This window comes from Arachis hypogaea, chromosome 13, assembly GCF_003086295.3.
Source record: "Arachis hypogaea cultivar Tifrunner chromosome 13, arahy.Tifrunner.gnm2.J5K5, whole genome shotgun sequence".
NCBI lineage: Eukaryota > Viridiplantae > Streptophyta > Magnoliopsida > Fabales > Fabaceae > Arachis > Arachis hypogaea.
Genome location: NC_092048.1, coordinates 101,218,125 through 101,233,116, shown reverse-complemented (window position 1 = coordinate 101,233,116; position 14,992 = coordinate 101,218,125). Strand labels below are relative to the sequence as shown.

At 36.1% G+C, this 14,992-nt stretch overlaps 1 non-coding gene across 1 annotated transcript; it reads left to right on the top strand.

The window, feature by feature from the left end:
- Window positions 1-10,372: 10,372 nt before the first annotated feature.
- Window positions 10,373-10,480, top strand: LOC112738450 (small nucleolar RNA R71). Its single transcript, XR_003169410.1, has one exon. It is a non-coding gene; the product is annotated as a small nucleolar RNA R71 (small nucleolar RNA).
- The last annotated feature ends 4,512 nt before the right edge of the window (window positions 10,481-14,992 follow it).

The window sequence follows — 14,992 nt, the reverse complement described above, 5'->3', positions numbered from 1 at the left end:
GTGAGTGGTTAAGGGTATTTGGGGAAGAGGTATGGAGGTGATTGGTGAAGGGTATTTGGGGAAGAGAGTTATGAAAAGGTGTGAAGAGGAGAGAAGAAGAGGTGGGATAGGTGGAGATCCTGTGGGGTCCACAGATCCAGAGGGGTCAAGGACTTAGCATCCCTGCTCCATTTAGGCGTGCAAACGCCCTTAGAATGAATGTCTGACATTAAACGCCAGCTTGCAGCTTGTTTCTGGCGTTAAACGCCAACTCCATGCTCTGTTCTGGCGTTAAACGCCAGTCTGGTGCTTTTTTTGGCGTTTAACGCCAGCTTGATGCGTCTTTCTGGCGTTAAACGCCTGTTTGATGCTTCTTACTGGCGTTTAAATGCCAGTACGCTCTTCCTCTAGGGTGAGTGGAGAACTGAAGATTGATGGTTTAGAAGTTATAGTAAAATATCGTTGCAAGTATAGTTACTAAACCAAGCAATCAACCTTTCTTACAAACGTTTGGTTGTCACAAGTAACAAACCCCTTTAAAATTGATAACCGAGTATTTAAACCTTGGGTCGTCTTCTCAAGGAATTGCAGGGAGGTGTTCTTAATATTGGTTATGAAGATTGTAAATTGAGGGTTTTGAAAGTAAGAAAGCAGTATGTTGAATGATAATAAGAATAAAATAAATAAATATAAAATAGACTCTTGGCAAGGTATGAAAACTGGAAGTCCTATCTTAGTTATCCTTATCAATTGTGATGAGAATTGGATTTTTTCTCCCACCTTGTTAACCTTTAACTATGAAGGTAAGTTAAGTGGATGAATTAATTCTTATTCCTCAAGTCCTAGTCTTTCCTTGGGAAAAGTTAGAGTTATTGGAACTCGAATTAATTTTTGAAGAATTCCAATTTTCAATCAACAATGAGTTTGATAACTCAAGAGTCTCCAATGACTCAACCAAAGCCAAAAGGGAAAAATCTAAATTATTTATATAAATAAAGGAAAGCAATCATAATTCTGAAATACCTCAAATAGCACTAATAAAGATATCAAATATAACATGGAAAATTTCATAAATTAAATTGGAAAAATAAATAACAGGAACATTGAACCTATGACTGAAGATGAAATGAATTAAACTAATAGAAATCCTAAAATCCTAAATCCTAAGAGAGAGGAGAGAACCTCTCTCTCTAAAAACTACATCTAAAACTAAAATTATGAATTATGAGCTTATGATTATGAATGAATAGTTTCTCCCACTTTATAGCCTCTAATCTGTGTTTTCTGGGCCGAAAACTGGGTCGAAAACAGCCCAGAAATCGCTGGAGAGAAAAACTGCCACGCTGATTTTCGGAACTGCGACGCGTCCGCGTGGAGTGCGCGTTCGTGTTGCCTAGCGTCAGAGCAACTATGGCATATTATATATCAAATCGAAGCCCCGGACGTTAGCTTTCCAACGCAACTAGAACCGCATCGTTTGGACCTATGTAGCTAAAGTTATAGCTGTTTGAGTGCGAAGAGGTCAGGCTGGACAGCTTAGCAATTTCTCCAACTTCTTGTATTCCTTCCACTTTTGCATGCTTCCTTTCCATCCTCTGAGCCATTCCTGCCATGTAATCTTTGAAATCACTTAACACACATATCAAGACATCTAATGGTAATAAGAGAGGATTTAAACATAGAGAACTTAAGGCCAAACAAGCATGTTTTCAATCAAAGCACATAATTAGGAAGGCGAATGTAAAACCATGCAAATAGTATGAATAAGTGGGTAAAGAGTTGATAAAATCTACTCAATTAAGCACAAGATAAACCATAAAATAGTAGTTTATCAACCTCCCCACACTTAAACATTAGCATGTCCTCATGCTAAGCTCAAGAGAAACTATAAAGGTGAAGAGGGGTAGTAGAATGTATGAAATGCAACCTATAAATGCAACTACATGCTAAATGCTTTTATTTACTTGGTTAAGAGTAAATAAGTTCTTCAAGACAAAAGTAATTCAAATTCCACTAATTCAAATCATACAATAAAAAGCAAGTAAACTTGTAAGAAGATAGCTCATGAAAGCAGGGAACATAGAATTAAGCACTGAACCCTCACTGGTAGTGTATATCACTCTAGTCTCTCAAGTGTATAGGGTAATTCACTCTACTCTTCTATAGTCATGCTTTCTAAACTTTATTCTTCATCTAACCAATCAACAAATATTTAATATATCAATGCAAACATCATGAGGTCATTTCAAGGTTGTAATGGGGCTAAGGTAAGGGTGAGGATATATGTATGGCCAAGTGAGCTATAATATGAATCTTTGACTAACCTAAGCTCTCACCTAATATACATATACTCTATATAACTCTAGAATCATGCTTAGCTACCCTAAATTCTCACTTTTGCATCACATACTCATGTATCAACTTTTCTTTAATTTTATCACATATGCATTGATTTCATTAACTTAACATTGGGGTAATTTTGTCCCCTTATTTATTTACTTATTGAATATATTTTTTTCTTTTTCTTTTTCTTTTTCTTTTCTTTTCTTTTTCTTTTTTTTTATTTTTATTTATTTATTTTTTTTAAAATAGAAAAATAAACATAACTTATCAATGCACATAGATTTTTTATTTTTCTAGTCTCACATGAGTAGGTACCCAAATTCCCAATATTTTATCAAAGTAAAAACATAACACATTCCCTTATTAACCCATGTTCCCACAGTTTTCCCACACTTAATTGTTACACAATCCCTATCTTAAGCTAACCAAAGATTCAATTGGGATATTTAATTATTTTTCTGCTTAAGGCTAGTGATGTGGTAAAATACAGAATAAATAGGGATTAAAAGGCTCAAGGTGGCTGACAAGGGTGATTTAAAGGGTAGGCTTATTTTGGATAAGTGAGCTAAAATCAAATAATGGCCTCAATCATATGCAAGCATGTAACACATTAAACATTGGACATATAGAATGGAACAAAATAAAGATTACAATTATAGAGAAGTAAACACACAAGAATAAAATATTTATGGTTAAATAATGTAACCATATAAATAAGCTCAAAATCTCACAGGTTGTGTGTTCTTTAGCTTAAAAATCATGTTCCAAATACAACTTCAAACAAGTTTTAACACAAAAAATTTTTCAATTTAAATTAGTGAAATTTTTCAAAGATAGGGTCTTAAAAGAATTTTATTACTTTAACCAAGTAGTAACTAGATGCATAAAATCAAACAAATATGCAAATGCAACAACTAATTTAACAAAGAAAATTAAACATTGGTGCTAAAATATGAAGTGACTAACCCATGGAAGTCGGTATCGACCTCCCCACACTTAAAGATTGCACTGTCCTCGGTGCATGCTAAGATGTGCAGGTGGACGGGCTATTCCAACTGGCGCTTTTCTCTGAAGATTTTGCAGATGGACTTGTCTGTCTCCCTATGTAAACGTCTTTCGGTTCTCTTCCTGGTGGCCATCCTGAAAGAAAAAGGGAAGAAAGGTAACCCAATAATAAAGATAAGAAAATAAATAAAGTATGGTTGGGTTAATGCCAAATGATAAGGGTCTCATTTACATGGAAGCTTCAACATGTACGTGAGAAAACAATATAAGCACATGGCATACTAGTGGTGCAAAATTTACAACAAAGGAGAGGAAATGTGGGTAATGCAAGATAGTATAAGTTCATATCAATGCAAGAGAAGTACAAGTATCATAAAAGATTAGCATTGATTTAAATAATGTTACCCAATCAGAATAAAACAAGTCATAAGCACTAAGATAATACCAGAAAAGATATAACAGTTGAATAAGAACATTTGAACACCAATGGTAAAATAATAAATTTAGAAAAGAAAATAAAAATATACAAAATTAAAATGCAATGAATGAAAGTATGGAAATAAATAAAATAAAATAAAAGATAAGAAGAATGAGAAGGGAAAGAAATAAAGTAAGAAAGAAAGAAGAAAGAAGAAAAGATAGAAGAAATTAGGATTGGGGAAGAAAAGATAAGATAATTGGCTGATCTGGATAAGCTGTGTAGCGCAAGCGACGCGGACGCGTGGGGGACGCGGTCGCGCGACTTGCGCTTAAATTAATCGACGCGGTCGCGTCGGTCACGCGGACGCGTGACACATTTTGTGCTACTGGCGCGAGGGCAACCTCGCGCTTGTACAACTCTCTGTTCAAAATGCATTATTGCCAAATATCAGGGTGACGCGATCGCGTGGTCGACGCGATCACGTGAGTGGTCATGACAGGGATGTGACGCGGACGCGTGAGCCATGCGTCCGCGTGGTAAGGCTGGGCGTTCAGTACCAGTCCAACATAACTTTCGGCTATGCACCCTTTTCACGTCGATTTTCATGTCATGCGGCCGCGTGGGTGACGCGGTCGCGTGGGAGGCCAAAGTTCTCACATGACGCGGATGCGTCAGCGACGCGGTCACGTGGATTAATTTGTGCCAAAGACACGCCTCCAGCCACGTTATCGCGTGACTCTCTGTTCGATTTTTTTGCTTCCCAATGCACTGGTGACGCGGACGCGTCAGCGACGCTGCCGCGTCGCGTGCGTGCTTCTTTTTTTTTTAAATAATGCAGTATGCTGAATGCAATACTAATATGAATGTTATGCAAAACTCCAGGTTCAATACAATAAAATAAAATAAAACTCGAAAACAAATAAAACTAAATAAAAAATGAAAAAGGAACGGTCATACCATGGTGGGTTGTCTTCCACCTAGCACTTTTAGTTAAAGTCCTTAAGTTGGACATTTGGTGAGCTCCCTGTTATGGTGGCTTGTGCTTGAACTCATCCAGGAATCTCCACCAATGTTTGTAATTCCAATGGCCTCCGGGATTCCAAACTAGGCACGTAAAGCCTTTGAGCAGCTTCAAACAGATTCTTAGGCTCCCGGGGTGTTGGATGTCAGAACAGATTCCAGGATCCCAAATCTTGCTTTTACACCCATTTTTGTCGGGATCTGTATTTTTCCAGCCGGGTGATAAGTAATTTGAATTCTCACTGCAGCTACCAAACAGCTTCCTAGACCCATTCAATTGAGTTTTATACCAATCTTTGCGTTTAAACTTAAAGCTTCCAACCATAATGAACCTTGCAGGACAATTCTTACCACTGACCATTTTTCTCTTACTCTTAATGCCACAAAGAGCTCTAAGTTGACCATCCATCTCCAGTAGCCCATATTCAAGTGGGATTAGAAAGCTAAGGGATATGAATTTTACCCACTTGAATGTTGTGAAGGATGATGGCAACTTAGGGGGAGGAGTCTCCAATAACTTTGGCAAAGTGATTTCAAGCTCCACTCCCTTGTGCTCTTTGACAACTTCCACCTCTTTGCAAACTTCTTTAATTTCAACCTCTTCCTCTTGGTAGCTTTCTTCCAATTCAATCTCTTCTTCATTACTTATCAAGGGCATGGGAGGTAGTGCTTTTTATTCTTGAATTTCCATCTCTTGATCAACCTCTTCAAAGTCTTTAGCCATGATATGCCTTGGAGGTTGTACACCCTCCTCAACATCAATTTCAAACGTCTTTGAAGGAGGTTCTATGGCTGGAGTTTCCCATGGAGGTTCTGCATCTCCTAAGTCTTCAACCACTTCTTCCTCCTCAATGGCAGGCGTAGCTTCTTCCAATTGTTTCAATATAAAATCGTGCTGCTCACTGTCCACTGGAGTTTCTAATATCTCCTTCCTGCTACGTTCTTCATTAGATTGCCCACATGAGGCCATGGGGGTTCCTTGAGTGTCCGAACATTGTGAAGGTAATCGATTTATCGCTTGATCCAGTTGGCGAAGGGTTGCTTGAAGTTTTTCACATGTTTCCGTGAGACGATCCCTTGATTCTTGTTGCGCTCGGCTATCATAAGTAGGATCATAGTGCTCTTGGATTGATGGATATGGAGATGGCAAATATTGAGGTGGTGGTTCTTGGGAGTAATTGGGTTGGAATTGGGGTGGTTCTATATATGGTTCATATGGCTCATAAAGTGGTTGGTGTGGTGGATACGGGTTAGAATCATGTGATGATGTCTGGTAGTAGGGGACTTGTAAGTATGGTGGTCCAAAGCCATGTTAAGGAGGTGGTTCATTGGCATATGATGGGGCTTGTTGGTAACTACAAGGGGGTCCACCGTATCTATTGTCTTGACATGCATTCTGGAATGGTCGTGGTCCATGGTATCTTGGAGGGGGTTGTTGCCTAAAGGGTTGATCAGATCCTCATGGCTCCTTCCATCTCTGATTATTTTGACCTTCATGCATGTTCCTGTTATAATTTCCATTCCTTGCAACAACATTGGAACCAAACTCAAAGCGAGAGGGGTGAGAATTCATAATAGTAAATAAAAATTAAAAACAAAAATAAAAACAAATTTTAAATTAAAAGGTTATCGAAATTTAAATTTTGAAAATTAAATTTTTGAATTTTAAATATTGAAATTTGAAATTTTGAAATTTGAATTTTTAAATTTTGAAATTTGAAATTTGAAAAAGTGAACAGTATAAGATAAAAATTTGAAAAAGATTTAAATTTTGAAAAGGTTTGATTTTTAAAATTTTAAATCTAAAATTTTAAATTTGGATTTTGAATTTTGGAATTTAAAGATTGAAAATTGAAATTTGATTTTGAAATAAGATAAGATAAGATTTTAAAAAAAAATTGAATTTTGAAATTTTGAAATTTTAAAATTTGAAATTCGAGATTTGAATTTTAAATTTTTAAATTTGAATTTTGAAAATTGAAATTTGAAATTTTGAAATTTTGAATTTTAAATTTTGAATTTTTGAATTTAATGAGGAAAGAGAAAAACAATAAAATGATACCAAACTTAAAATTTTCAGATCAAAACGAAGAAAACAACTAAAGAACAACTTGAAGGTCAAGATGAACACGAAGAACAACTTGAAGGTCAAGATGAACACCAAGAACAAATTTTTTGAAAAATTTTTAATAACTAAATAAAAAACCAATAACCTCTGAAATTACGAAAAAGCAAAAATAAAAACAAAAATAAAAACAAATAAACAAGCAAAAAGCAAATATTTACAATAACCAATAATAAGGCACACGTTTGCAATTTTCCGGCAACAGCGCCATTTTGAAGAATTGAAGATTGATGGTTTAGAAGTTATAGTAAACTTTCGTTGCAAGTATAGTTACTAAACCAAGCAATCAACCTTTCTTACAAACGTTTGATTGTCACAAGTAACAAACTCCTTTAAAATTGATAACCGAGTATTTAAACCTCGGATCGTCTTCTCAAGGAATTGCAGGGAGGTGTTCTTAATATTGGTTATGAAGATTGTAAATTGAGGGTTTTGAAAGTAAGAAAGCAGTATGTTGAATGCTAATAAGAACAAAATAAATAACTATAAAATAGACTCTTGGCAAGGTATGAAAACTGGAAGTCCTATCCTAGTTATCCTTATCAATTGTGATGAGAATTGGATTTTTTCTCCCACCTTGTTAACCTCTAACTATGAAGGTAAGTTAAGTGGATGAATTAATTATGATTCCTCAAGTCCTAGTCTTTCCTTGGGAAAAGTTAGAGTTATTGAAACTCGAATTAATTCTTGAAGAATTCCAATTTTCAATCAACAATGAGTTTAATAACTCAAGAGTCTCCAATGACTCAACCAAAGCCAAAAGGGAAAAATCCAAATTATTTATATAAATAAAGGAAAGCAATCATAATTCTGAAATACCTCAAATAGCACTAATAAAGATATCAAATGTAACATAGAAAAGTTCATAAATTAAATTGGAAAAATAAATAAAAAGAAAATTGAACCTGTGACTGAAGATAAAATGAACTAAACTAATAGAAATCCTAAAATCCAAAATCCTAAGAGAGAGGAGAGAACCTCTCTCTCTAAAAACTACATCTAAAACTAAAATTATAAATTATAAGCTTATGATTATGAATGAATGGATTCTCCCACTTTATAGCCTCTAGTCTGTGTTTTTTGGGCCGAAAACTGGGTAGAAAATAGCCCAGAAATCGCTGGAGAGAAAAACTGCCACGCTGATTTTCGGAACTGCGACGCATCCGCGTGGAGTGCGCGTTTGTGTTGCCTAGCGTCGGAGCAACTATGGCATATTATATACCAAATCGAAACCCAGGACGTTAGCTTTCCAACGCAACTGAAACCGCGTCGTTTGGACCTCTGTAGCTAAAGTTATAGCCGTTTGAGTGCGAAGAGGTCAGGCTGGACAGCTTCGCAATTTCTCCAACTTCTTGTATTCCTTCCACTTTTGCATGCTTTCTTTCCATCCTCTGAGCCATTCCTGCCCTGTAATCTCTGAAATCACTTAACACATATATCAAGGCATCTAATGGTAATAAGAGAGGATTTAAACATAGGGAACTTAAGGCCAAAGAAGCATATTTTCAATCAAAGCACATAATTAGGAAGGCGAATGTAAAACCATGCACATAGTCTGAATAAGTGCGAGTTGATAAAATCCACTCAATTAAGCACAAGATAAACCATAAAATAGTGGTTTATCAGTGAGCTGTTTTTAATGCTATTTTTCATTCTGTTTTTGATTTTTCAGTAGTTTTTGTGACTTCACATGATCATCAACCTAAAAATAACATAAAATAGCAATGGAAAATAAATAAATATGATTAAATAACATTGAGTTGCCTCCCAACAAGCGCTTATTTAATGTCAATAGCTTGACAGTGAGCTCTCATGGAGCCTGACAGATGTTTAGAGCATTGTTGGGACCTCCCAACACCAAACTTAGAGTTTGAATGTGGGGGTTCAACACCAAACTTAGAGTTTGACTGTGGGGGCTTTGGTTGACTCTGCAGTGAGAGAAGCTTTTCATGCTTCCTCTCCATGGTTATAGAAGGAGAACCTTGAGTCTTAAATACAAGGTAGTCCTCATTCAGTTGAAGGACCAACTCTCCTCTGTCCACATCAATCACAGCTTTTGTTGTTGCTAGGAAGGGTCTTCCAAGGATGATGGATTCATCCTCATCCTTCCCAGTGTCTAGGATTATGAAATCAGCAGGGATGTAAAGGTGTTCAACCTTTACTAACAAGTCTTCTACTAATTCATAAGCCAGTTTCATTGATTTGTCTACCATCTCTAGTGAGATTCTTGCAGCTTGTACTTCATAGATTTCCAGTTTTTCTATTACAGAGAGTGGCATGAGGTTTATCCCTGACCCAAGGTCACACAGAGCCTTCTCAAAGGTCATGGTGCCTATGGTACAAGGTATGAAGAACTTTCCGGGATCCGATTTCTTCTGAGACAATGTCTGCCTTATCAATGCACTTAGTTCATTGGTGAACAAGGGGGGTTCATCCTCCCAAATCTCATTACCAAATAAACTGGCATTCAACTTTATGATGGATCCTAGATATTTAGCAACCTACTCTTCAATGATGTCTTCATCCTCTTCAGAGGAAGAATAGTCATCAGAGCTCATTAATGGTAAAAGGAGGTTCAATGGAATCTCTATGGTCTCTAGATGAGCCTCAGATTCCTTTGGTTCCTCAAAGGGAAACTCCTTATTGGTCAGTGAACATCCCAGGAGGTCTTCCTCACTAGGATTCACGTCCTCCTCCTCCTCTTTGGGTTCGGCCACACTAAGTAAGGTTATGGCCTTGTACTCTCTTTTTGGATTCTCTTCTGTATTGCTTGGGAGAGTACTAGGAGGAGTTTCAGTGACTCTTTTACTCAGCTGGCCCACTTGTGCCTCCAAATTTCTAATGGAGGACCTTGTTTCATTCATGAAACTTAGAGTGGCCTTAGATAGATCAGAGACTATATTTGCTAAGCTAGATGGATTCTGCTCAGAATTCTCTGTCTGTTGCTGAGAGGATGATGGAAAAGGCTTGCTATTGTTAAACCTGTTTCTTCCACCATTATTAAAGCCTTGTTGAGGCTTTTGTTGATCCTTCCATGAGAAATTTGGATGATTTCTCCATGAGGGATTATAGGTGTTTCCATAGGGTTCTCCCATGTAATTCACCTCTGCTATTGCAGGGTTCTCAGGATCATAAGCTTCTTCTTCAGAAGATGCTTCTTTAGTACTGTTGGATGCAGCTTGTAATCCATTCAGACTCTGAGAAATCATATTGACTTGCTAAGTCAATATTTTATTCTGAGCCAATATGGCATTCAGAGTATCAATTTCAAGAACTCCCTTCCTCTGAGGCGTCCCATTACTCATAGGATTCCTTTCGAAAGTGTACATGAACTGGTTATTTGCAACCATGTCAATGAGTTCCTGAGCTTCTGCAGGCGTTTTCTTTAGGTGAATAGATCCACCTGCAGAATGGTCCAATGACATCTTAGATAATTCAGACAGACGATCATAGAATATATCCAGGATGGTCCATTCTGAAAGCATATCAGAAGGAAACTTTTTGGTCAGTTTCTTGTATCTCTCCCAAGCTTCATAGAGGGATTCACCTTCTTTCTGTTTGAATGTTCGAACATCCACTCTAAGCTTACTAAGCTTTTGAGGAGGAAAGAACTTGGCTAAGAAAGCCGTGACTAGCTTATCCCAAGAGTTTAGGCTATCTTTAGGTTGAGAGTCTAACCATATTCTAGCTCTGTCTCTTACAGCAAACGGGAAAAGTATAAGCCTGTAGACCTCGGGATCAACCCTATTGGTCTTAACAGTATCACAGATTTGCAAGAATTCAGTTAAGAACTGAAAAGGATCTTCTGATGGAAGTCCATGAAAATTGCAATTCTGTTGCATCAGAGAAACTAATTGAGGCTTTAGCTCAAAATTGTTTGCTCCAATGGCAGGGATTGAGATGCTTCTTCCATGTAAGTTGGAATTTGGTGCAGTGAAGTCACCAAGCATCTTCCATGCATTGTTGTTGGGTTCGGCCATGTCTCCTTCTTTTTCGAAAATTTCTGTCAGATTTTCTCCAGAGAGTTGTGATTTAGCTTCCCTTAGCTTCCTCTTCAGAGTCCTTTTAGGTTCAGGATCAGCTTCAACAAGAATGTTCTTATCCTTGTTCCTGCTTATATGAAAAAGAAGAGAATAGAAAAGAAAATATAGAATCCTCTATGTCACAGTATAGAGATTCCTTATATGAGTATAAGAAGAGAAGAATAGAAGAAGGAAAAGATAAGAATTCGAACACAGAGGAGAAGAGTGGGTTCAAATTTTTAAGTGAAAGAAAGGTATTAGTAGATAAATAAATAAATAGAAGAAGATGAGAGGGAGAAGAATTCGAAAATTAAATAAAATAAAATAAAAATATTTTTGTTTTTATTTTAAATATTAGTTATAATTCGAAAATACGAAAAGGAATAAAATTAAAATTAAAATTTCAAATAATTAGTTAATGAAAAAAAATTTTTAAAAAGAGGTTAGTGATTTTCGAAAATTAGAGAGAGAAAATTAGTTAGGTAGTTTTGAAAAAGATAAGAATCAAACAAAAAGATAGGATTAATTGAAAAAGATTTGAAAATCAATTTTGAAAAGATAAGAGGTTAGAAAAGATTTTGAAATTGATTTTGAAAAAGATGTGATTGAAATTTATTTTGAAAAATATTTGAAAAAGAAATTTAAAAAGATTTGATTTTGAAAATTAAAGTTGATTACTTGATTAACAAGAAACAAAAAGATATGACTTTAAAATTTAAAGATTGAACATTTCTTACTAGGCAAGTAACAAACTTAAAATTTTTGAATCAATCACATTAATTGTTAGCATTAATTTCAAAAAATATGAAATAGAAATAAGAAAAAGATTTTGAAAATAAATTTTGAAAATTTCGAAATTATGAAAGAAAAAATGAAAAAGATTTGATTTTTGAAAAATATTTGAAAAAGATAGAATTTTTAAATTCAAAATTTGATTTGACTCATAAGAAACAATTAAATTTAAAAACTTTTTGACTAAATCAAACCAAATTTTCGAAAATTTATGAGAGAATAAGGAAAAGATAATTTTTTTTATTTTTGAATTTTTAATGAAGAAAGAGAAAAACAACCAAAAGACTCAAAACATGAAAATTATGAATCAAAACACATGATGCATGCAAGAACACTTTGAATGTCAAGATGAACACCAAGAACTTATTTTTGAAAATTTTTAAGAAAAAGAAAAACATGCAAGACACCAAACTTAGAAATTTTCAAACTTTAGACACTAAAACAAATTGAAACTGCATATGAAAAACAAGAAAAGACACAAAACATAAAAATGCAAAGATCAAACAAAGCAAATCATCAAGAACAACTTGAAGATTATGAAGAACACCATGCATGAGTTTTCAAAAATTTTAATGAAATTAAAAAGATGCAATTGACACCAAACTTAAAAATTGACACAAGACTCAAACAAGAAACATCAAAAATTTTTTTAGTTTTTATGATTTTATTAATTTTTTTGGATTTTTCGAAAATTAATTGAAAAAGGAAAAATAAGGACTTCAAAATTTCTAATGAGAATTCCAAGAATTATGCAATGTTAGTCTAAAGCTCCGGTCCAGGAATTAGACATGGCTTACTAGCCAGCCAAGCTTTCAGTGAAAGCTCCAGTCCAAAACACTAGACATGGCCAATGGCCAGCCAAGCTTTAGCAGATCATTACATACAAAAGCTAAATTGCTGAGAAAGACAAAGAAGCTCTTCTCTAATGATAGTTGAAACCTCGGTCCAAAGGATTAGACATGGCTTTACAGCCAGCCAGACTTCAACAGATCATCATGAAACTCTAGAATTCATTCTTAAAATTTCTGAAGCCATAGAATAATTTATTTATTTTATAAAAATATTTTTTTTTTGAAAATTTTTCGAAAATAAAAATAAAAATAATAAAAATAAAAAGCTTAAAATTAAAATAAAATTACCTAATCTGAGCAACAAGATGAACCGTCAGTTGTCCAAACTCGAACAATCCCCAGCAACGGTGCCAAAAACTTGGTGCACGAAATCGTGATCGTTCATTCCTTGATAACAGTGCCAAAAACTTAATACGCACGTTCATAATCTTAGTTCTTTGTCACAACTTCGCACAACTAACCAGCAAGTGCACTGGGTCGTCCAAGTAATAAACCTTACGTGAGTAAGGGTCGATCCCACGGAGATTGTCGACTTGAAGCAAGCTATGGTCACCTTGTAAATCTCAGTCAGGCGGATTCAAATGGTTATAGAGTTTTAATAATTAAAAGATAAATAAAATGTAAAATGAAGATAGAGATACTTATGTAATTCATTGGTGAGAATTTCAGATAAGCGTATGGAGATGCTTTGTTCCTTCTGAATCTCTTCTTATCTACTGCCTTCATCCAATCCTTCATACTCTTTTCCATGGCAAGCTGTATGTTGGGCATCACCGTTGTCAATGGCTACATCCCGTCCTCTCAGTGAAAATGGTCCAAATGCGCTGTCACCACACGGCTAATCATCTGTCGGTTCTCGATCATGCTAGAATAGGATTCAGTAATCCTTTTGCGTCTGTCACTACGCCCAGCACTCGCGAGTTTGAAGCTCGTCACAGCCATCCCTTCCTAGATCCTACTCGGAATACTACAGACAAGGTTTAGACTTTCCGGATCTCAAGAATGGCCGCCAATAATTCTAGCCTATACCACGAAGACTCTGATCGTAGATCAGGAGGCTAAGAGATATGCATTCAAGCTTGTTTTCATGTAGAACGGAAGTGTTTGTCAGGCACGCGTTCATAGGTGAGAATGGTGATGAGCGTCACATAATCATCACATTCATCATATTCTTGTGTGCGAATGAATATCTTAGAGAATAAATAGGCTTAAGTTGAATAGAAAAATAATAGTACTTTGCATTAATTCATGAGGAACAGCAGAGCTCCACACCTTAATCTATGGTGTGTAGAAACTCCACCGTTGAAAATATATAAGTGATAATAGTGTTCATTGGCTTCGGCCCCAGAGAGGGAACCAGAATAACCAAGACCCTAAAGGTGGTCAAAAGACTCTGAATACAATAGTAAAAAGTCCTATTTATACTAAACTAGTTACTAGGGTTTACAGAAATGAGTAAATGATGCAGAAATCCACTTCCGGGCCCACTTGGTGTGTTCTTGGGTTGAGCATTGAAAATTTCACGTGTAGAAGTCTTCCTTGGAGTTGAAAGCCAGTTTGTAACTTGTTTCTGGCGTTTAACTCTGCTTTGCAACTTGTTTCTGGCGTTTAACGCCAGAATAGGGCAGAAAGCTGGCGTTAAACGCCAGTTTGCGTCGTCTAAACTTAGGCAAAGTATGGACTATTATAAATTGCTGGAAAGCCCTGGATGTCTACTTTCCAACTCAATTGAGAGCGCTCCATTTGGGTTTCTGTAGCTCTAGAAAATCAACTTTGAGTGCAGGGAGGTCAGAATCCAACAGCATCTGCAGTCCTTCTTCAGCCTCTGAATCAGATTTTTGCTCAAGTCCTTCAATTTCATTCAGAAAATATATGAAATCACAGAAAAACACACGAACTCCTAGTAAAGTCCAGAAATGTGATTTTTAATTAAAAACTAATAAAAATATACTAAAAACTAATCAAATCATACTAAAAACTATGTAAAAATAATGCCAAAAAGCGTATAAATTATCCGCTCATCAGACACCAAGGCCATGCTTCCACGGGATGATCAGTACGTCCCTAACGAGAAGTATATCAGACCTCCAGCAGCTACTATTAACCGGAGCACAGAACCAGCAGAAGATATCCCTTCTCCTACTACATCACAAGCACCTTCAACAAACCAACTGCTCCTTCAGATAATTGAGAAGTTAGACCGGCTTGACCGGCAAGGAAAGCGAAGAGAGCGCCGTAACAAGCGTAGATTTACATATCTCAAGGAGCTACTTGTTGGTAACCACACACCTGGAGAAAACCCAGACACCCCGGACTCTACTTCATTTACCAGCACAGGCAACCATGATGGTCCCGATTGTGGAGATGCTGCTACCAGCCTCCCCCCCCCCTTTGTTCCTGACTGATGGCACCGAGGACGGTGCCAAGCTTTAAG